Here is an 8456-nt window from a genome sequence, read left to right on the forward strand (position 1 = left end):
TTAATAATTTAATTATGGCCATTCATTTCCTAAAAAGAGAAAAAATCCTCATTAAAAATTTGATCTTTCCATTCTATGTCACCGAAAGATATTCAGAGTTGAGGTGGGGATTATTTTTGTTTTTTGTGTGTTTGTTTTTGTTGTTTCTTTCTCTTCTTTTACTGAATTTCAACCATCCATTTCAGTGCATGCTAATTAAGGGTAACCGTTTCCAAACATGATGGTGTTTTCTTTCACAAGGCAATCTTGTTGGGGATGAGATTTCAAATCTGGCAAGTCATCTGGACTCCCCCTGTATCAGTAAAAGGAATCCATCTGAAATCAATAAAAAATAAGAGAACATCATAAAATTCAAATTGTAAAAAAATATTTTACATAGAATAGTGTAAATCCTGTCCATGCTAATAGGTCTTATACTTTACCCTAAAGCTCACTAAATAAAGAATCTCCTAGATCACTGAAGGAAACTTTTGGTCTACCATGGAAACATTAAGCCCCAGAAGAGCTATGGCATCAGTAGAGAAGACTTTAATTCAAATGATGGTCTATTAGCAGATATTTGAGGCCCAGATCATGTAGGATAGTTCAATTAAAGGAGTTATAAACTGAACAAAGTCTTCTGTGGAGACCTTGGAGCACTCTTCTTCACTCAAGAGATGAGACAGTACATTCTACCCTAGCTGTATCTTGAGGCCTTTTCAAGGGTAGCCACAAATAAAGCTCATTGCAGTAACCTTGAAGTTACAAAGACATGGACTGGGGTTATGGGGTCTGCTTAAAAGAGGAACAGTCAATCACCATGCCAATCATAGAAAGGAAATTACACTATTTGCCAATACTGAAATTCCAGGAGCAGTGATGGGTAAGAAATGTCCCTGAGACTATGATTCATCTTGACAACACTGGAAAAGGCACACACCTCCACTAAGAAGGTGAGCTCACTGTCCCATTTGTTTAAATGTGTCACCACTTGTCTGGTGTATTTTTTCAGCTTTATATAGGTTGAGACTAAGCCAGTTTGCATCTGGACACTCTCTTAAAAACTAATATTCTTTTGTAAGATAAACTAGTATTTGGTGCTTATCCACAAAGAGCCTTTTTCTGTAGTTCTTTCAATGGGACAATTCCCAATACCATTAGTGGGTGTTTTGCCTGCATAAGGACTATAGGTTAGTGCTTAAATTCCATAAATGAAGGTGCAAATGAGCATGAGACAAACCAGGGTTGGGTGGCAGTTTGGCCTATATACATTTTTCAAGACGAAAATCAGTTCAGATTCTTCCTTACTATTCATCTCTTTCAGGCAATAAGAAAGCTCGCAGACTGAAGTATCTAGGTTTGACCAAAAGTAAATGTAGATCTGAATGTCATACCTACCTTAGTAAAATGGCTGGTCAAGCATTTCATTATGTCTCTAGAGGTAATACACACAGACTGAAAAGGAAGTTGAGAAAATGGAGCCAAGTGGAAAACTGCATATGAGGGTCTTTACAGAGAAAGAGTAAATATTTCTTACCATCCTTATTGGCCTCTTAGAGACAAAGGACACTTAGAGACTCAGTGCCCTCCCTGAGCAAAACAGGGTGAAACTCTGTTCAGGAAAAGGTGGCATTTTCATAACTTCCTGTGCTGGTCAAATTATCTCAGATCTGATCAATCTTTTCAGGACAATACATGGAAATTCCTTGCAGCAGGCCTATAAAGGAGTTAAGGCAATTCACATTCAACAGACTGCTCTGCTACCCTGAACAGTGAAATAAATTAAATACTAATACTCACTTTTCAAAATGTATTACCTGTTTAATTTAACTGTATGGACAGGCCCTGAAAGCAAAGGCCTGGGCCATATGTATACCACCAAAGGTACGCCTACTTTTTGAGCTGTGAGGCATGATTCCAGCTTGTGTAGACATGCTCGTGCTAGCTCGGCTCGAGCTAACACAAAAAAATGGCAGTGCAGCTGGGGTAGAAGAGGCAGCGGCTCAGGCTAGCCACTAGTATATGCACCTCCCCAGACCCTCTCCGTAAGCACTCGGGAAGCTAGCCCAAGCCACTGCCTATGTTACCCAGGGTGCACTTCTATTTTTAGCACTCTAGCTGAAGTAGAGCTATCACAGGTATGTCTACACAAGACAGAATCACATCTCACAGATCAAATGTACACATACCTCCAAGAATCAGTGTGTCAGACCTTCAGTTGGTGTCAGTTGTCATAGCAGTTGACTTTGATAGAGCTATGACAATTAACATCATCTGAGGATCTGCCCCAGTATTGTTTTTGGCATACTGGTTGTGATGACCAGAAATATGTTACCCAGTGCTTTGAACATTCTTGTAGATAACACCTCTTTTCTTCCTCATGTTTGTCATTCCTTGTACCACGTGTCTCTGAGTTCTCTGTGAAAAAGAAGAAAAAATATCCTTTGTGTCATGTTCTAACCTCCTGAAGGAATAACTAAAAATGAAAAGGACTGTAGTCACTACTGAAAAGGCACTTCTGCTAACACTTCTAAATGTCCCTTAACCATGTACTCCTACTTACTTTGTAATGATTGCATGTTTTCCCTTTGGGCCCACTAAAGTATTTAATTGCAATTACACTCATTTACATAGCAGATGAAGCTAATTGCTGGTATTAGTTACCAAATGTATGCTTGTATTGTGAGGGTAAAAAAATGCCCTACAGAAAAGAAAATGACTATGCCTCTAATTAAGGAACTATGAGTCAAAATGAGCTTGTTCAGAGATGTAAATATAGAATCAAGGGCTTTCAGAGCTCTGGAGTGCTCTTTATTACCCCCAATCAATTCCCATATTCCAGAGATAACATTGGCAGACTTAATAACATATACAATGTACTATTTTCATCTTCTCAGATACAGTGGTGATGGGTGCAGTGTAAGAACTGAGACAGATTCAGATTTCTGTGGTGTTGCTAGACATAAATGTAGTTGCCCTACTGATAAGGTGATGTGTTACGGCTACATTGAGCTTATTTTATTAAGCTATCCCATCATTCTTTCTTCAGAGCCAAACCCTAGGCGAGATCTTTTTTCTGCCTTTACTTTTACTCTCATTGACTGAAGGCCAATGGACCTGATTTGGCACTCAGTTAAACCCATGCGAATCTGGAGTAACAACACTGAAGGGAATATGAGAAGAGAATCAGACCCAGTCTCTGGTGACTGTATGAAGATTCCTGTAATCTAAGTTAGACTCAGTGAACCACAATAAGAAGAGATGTGGGGAGAGCGAGCAGGAGGATGTCATGTGGATAAGTGGATGTGAGTTTAAAACTGTCCACAAACAAATGCAAAACTAATGCATTATCCTCCTTCCAAACCTTCCTTCTAAAATACCCCTTTTCCAGGATGCCACAAAAAAACTAAATAGTGTGCTGAGATGACTGCCTATCTATCATGCTGACCAATATTTTCCCATTGTCTCCTAATACTCCCCAGTGTGTATCCATCTGTTGTCTCTTGTCTTGTACTTAGATTATAAGCTTTCTGGGTCAGGGACCATTTTTTGTTCTGTTTTTGTGCATCACTTAGCACAATGGAGTCCTAGCCCATGATTAGGGCTCCTGGGCATGACAATAATACAAATAAATAATAATATATGTTAAATAAACTTAGACTCTCTCGAACATCACTTAGATTCAGATCTAAATTTGCATCTAAGTAAATCTACGGACTGTAAGTTGGGGTAAACTGTGTAGGGAGCGCAAGGGGGCAGAAGGTATCGCTCACACAAGTTATGCTTGTTTAGGCTCCCAACAGGCTTAGTTAGATTTACTTATGCTTAGATGCCACATTGTCTGAATTTAGTTCTTTGGCTCTACATTTCATCGCAAAATGTTAAGCCACCTTTACCTCCTTTCCCACCACCCCCAGAAAAACTACATTAAAATAAAACTTCTCTCTGATCTTAAAATATGCTGGGTTTGATTTCTGTTGGCCTTCATCTTGTGCAGACACTTGCCCCAGTGCAAAGTGAATGCAAACTGAGTATAAAACACACCACGTGCTGGTGTAGATGACTGTACAAAATTCAGGGCAATGAAGAATCTATCCTCCTTGCTTTATTAATGTTGCCATTGCTAGATGCTGCTCTGTGATAATATTCCATTCTGCACGGCTCAGTTACCTACACAGGTCATTTCATTGAATGAGACTGGCTGGCTGCCAAATATCAGCCTCTCCCTCTTTTCTTTGTTAAAAAGGCAAAATAATCCCAAACCACCCAAAATGCATTCCAGGGATACCATAGCCTCTCCCTCCTAAGTGCATAGTTTTTTTTTAAATATAGACCTTTGGAGGACTAATCCCAAATGGCATGATGACAGGCGTCGGAGAGTGTCATTTTTCAAACTTGTGTGAAAATCCATTTCAAGCCATCTCCCCGCTTCTTGTGTTTCATCTCATTTCTGGAGAACTCATGCAGTATAATTACTGAACTACTGTGCAAAATATAAACAGGACATCCTTTCAGATAGAAGATCCCAACATGCTAAAAAGTACATGCTGTAGTTCTCATACTCTTCTGGAAACAATCTCAAGCCTTCCACAAAAAGATTCTGTAGCTGGGAAGCCTGTCTGCTAAAGCGGGATATAAACATAGCCCTTAAAACAAAACAAAACAACTTCTAGTCTTACTGCTTGATTTGTTGCTACATCTCAGGATAATTATCCTTGCATTAGAGCAACCCCTGCAGGCTAAAGCTGTTGCCTACTCTACATGACCTCAGCCTATTAAGCTTGTCCAGTAATTAAGAGGTAATTAAGAAGCCACTACATTAGAGCTGCCAGTGGATTTGCAATATGTGAGATACTTTACACACCACAGTATTTAATGCATTGGGTCCCCCTTTTACCACTGGACCTGAGTCGTTGCTTGGCTCTTTGCCATGCTGCATTTATCTGGAAAGGTTTTAATCTCCCTAAACCCCAAATATTAGAACAAATCTATCAAGTCTCTAGCATGGGAACATATTTATTTTTCACACTGACTGATCAGTGGACCAGCAGGATGCCAATGTTATCCACACAGAGACTCTGTGCTAGAGTGGTCCCCATAAACTTCCTAACAGCATGGCTACAATGGAGTCATGGTAACAGAGCTCCAGCTGCTGGCAGATGCCTCAGTGACCCCCTGAGAGAGGGACCGCCACCATAGCAGGGAGGGATTTACAGACAGGATTCTGTAAATTTTTCTGGGGTCTCCACAAGTCTAGTGAGGGGGGTATATTATGCTAGTCTCATTCCCATGCTGCTCTCTACCTGACTTTCTCACACATGGATCCCTGGAGCCACAGAGCACCTTCTGTGAAGGACAAAGGGTGGTGGGACACTGCCACAGAAACAGTGTAGTCCCCCTCTGTGTGAGAGGTGTGACCTGCACCCTTCATCATGCAGATTATGATCGGACCCTTTGTTCCCTAACGCTAGAGATGGGTTCTAATCATAACCCTATATCCTGACACTTTAAAAAAGGTACAGATACCGAATCTAACTTTGTAACTGGGCCCTTTCTCAGGCTGAATCCAACTCCCAGTTGGAACACCTCAACACTGGTAAAGTTCATGGCATGGGCCCACCCTTCTCCACTGGGTCAGATGTTATTGCATAACTACCATTTGCTTTTGATTGGACTCTGATCTCCCCTCCTTAGCATTACTGTGGTTGTTTCCCACAGTGCCATGCAGTGGATGGAAGAATATGGCTCTTAACGAGGCTGCAGGGAGGTGGAAGATTTGGCATTGCTTCCTAGAAAGACTGTAGTGGTTTGAACAGAGGACTCAACAACTCCTAGGATGAAATTCTGGCCTCACTAAAGTGAATGGTATCCCCCCGCCCCCAACCCCATTGACTTTAATAAGGCGAAGATTTCATGGGTGAGTGCTAACTCTGACTCTGATACTAATTCTCTTTGTAACTTTGGCCATGTCACTTAACCTCTCTTCCTCGCTTTTCCTGCCTGTGAAACAGGGATAATTATGCTGGATGTACATATGAACTTGTAATGCTTTTTATGTTTTATTATATACTGAAGCTTTGTATTTCTAGGAACAGCCCTATGTGCAACAACAATTCAGTAATAGAGGAGACATACACACTGCTTTTTCATGGAGGTTTTTGTTCTTTAATAATATTTACTTGCCTATCAGTAGGACTGTTGTGAGGATTAGTTAGGTAAAATATATTTTAATGTGCTAAGTCGTGCAGCATTACCGCACCTCAGTTCAGCACCTGTTTTGACAGTGAGACTTAAATAAGTAATAGTAAAATAAAAGAGCAATTTGATTGATTGTTTGTTTAGTCCAACAGCCTAATTATTTTCAATTTCATTTTTTGAAGTTCTTCACATATCTGTCAAATCTTCATCGGGGGAATTATCCCTGTCACATCTCTATTATTTCTGCCATCATTTTAATTCGGTGGATTATCAAGAATTGGATACACAGCAAACTGCATTAGTAACATCTGAGCACCTTTTAATTAGCTAGGGAGCCAGAACTACTAAGGGTGTTTGGCAGACGGCAGAGAGACCAAAGCAGTGGAAAGCCTCCTGGAGAGAGAATGCAGCAGAAGAAGCATTTGCAACCTATCCTCCAGAGAAATCCAACAGTGTAATCCCCCGAAGTGGACAGTGATATCTGGAAAGGGAGCACAGTGGGGGGACCCACTGATTCAGGACAACCCTGATGCAACCCTGATGCAACCTGCAGAAGTCTTACAGATGACTAAATGCCCTTCTTTAGTAAATCCCCAGAGAAGCAGAGCTATGGAAACATCCTCTCCCCTCCCCAGGAGTGAGGCACACCCTGGGTGCAGTGGCCCTTGTGGTTTGTACCTTTTTAAAAAAAAATCAGAGAAGATGTATTAATATCTTGATATTCAAGCCACGACATCATACATGTCCCTGGAAACTAGACTGGATTGACTCAGTTATGACTGACAGAGGCAGGTTTCAATTGCAAAATGTTTACCACTAGATGGAGATGAAGAAAGCATACAAGAGAGCATTTCTGGATATCACCTTAGAATAGAAGACAGCGATCAGGCATATGTTAATTTGAAAAGATCTTAAAGATGTGTGTAGTAGTTTAAAAGTATAGAGTTTTGGGAGCCATGTCCAGAGGGAATCTGGACCAGAGTGGTGATGCGGAGTAGCCGGAGACCACACTTAGCAGGAAAATTAAAGACTCAGAACTGAGAGGGAGAAAATAGTCCATATAGAGGCCTGGAAAGGAAAATCCATCCTGACAAGAAAGTCTCCTGTGCTGGGACTCCATTTACCTTGAGTCCACCCTTGAAGATGAATGATTTTTCTTAGCACTTTAATTCTCTTTTTTTACAGCCAAAACAATATCTCTTTTGAGATCAGCACCTAAGCCAGATAGAAGCTTTTTGGTTTGGTTACAGATGCTGACATGATTTTGTGAACAAGGAATTGTTTGAGACCCTACCATGGAAAACATCCCATAACAATAGCTTATATTATTACAAATCATGTTCTTCACTTAAATGTCCATTGGCACTATTGCTCAAAACCATTAAAGAGTGCTTGCAAAAGAGAGATGGAATCACAAACATGTTTTAAAAAGCTGTTCATAGAAGCCTTAGACTTAGTGAGGGCTGATCTGAAAGACATCAGTGTAGTAATTGTAATATCCTGACACCATGTATGGTTTTGTTTCCTTGCATGGATATAATGAAAAGGGAGTAAGAAATAATTTAATCAGAGAGGTTCGGAGAGTTAGAATAAAATATATCGATGATACACTCAGATACCAGGAAGAATTGCATCACAACTAACGATAGGTATTTCTATACGATCTAACAGCTTATAACAGTCTGCTAAACAGAACCAGCAAAATAATACTACTTGTAATAGTGTTATCTGGGACCCTCAGCTATACTCCTGTCATTACTTGGCAGAATTTCTCTTTTACTAAGGGATATTTGAGGTACAGAACATCATGATTTGAGGGAAACTTATAAAGTGTGGAGCAAATGTGGTCATTTTTCCCTTTAGGAGCCAAACTGAGTAATCAGATGTTAGAAGAGTCATCCCTAATGCTATAGAGTCTCTAAGAGATAATAAACTGAATTATATGATGCTAAGGGGAAAAGCTGAGGACTCATATTAAGGATGTTTTATGTACAGAGGGACATGAGTCATACAAAAAAGATTTAATTGGTTATTAGAAGAAAGATATTAAAAATGAATGTTGACTTAAGTCAGATTTCAGCTTGTACAGTGCTAATGTGCAGTATGGGCCTGATTTTCAGAAACTGATTTTCAGAAACTGATTTTCACAGGTCAAAATGAAGTCAACATGAGCTGCAGGAGCTCAGCGATCTGAAAATCACTCATTAATAGTGTACATGAGATAACCTTTTATCAGTTATACATCTAAACAGGCCTGGGAATCAATAATGGTTCAACAT

Source organism: Chelonia mydas, chromosome 6 (assembly GCF_015237465.2).
Source record: "Chelonia mydas isolate rCheMyd1 chromosome 6, rCheMyd1.pri.v2, whole genome shotgun sequence".
NCBI classification, from domain to species: domain Eukaryota; kingdom Metazoa; phylum Chordata; order Testudines; family Cheloniidae; genus Chelonia; species Chelonia mydas.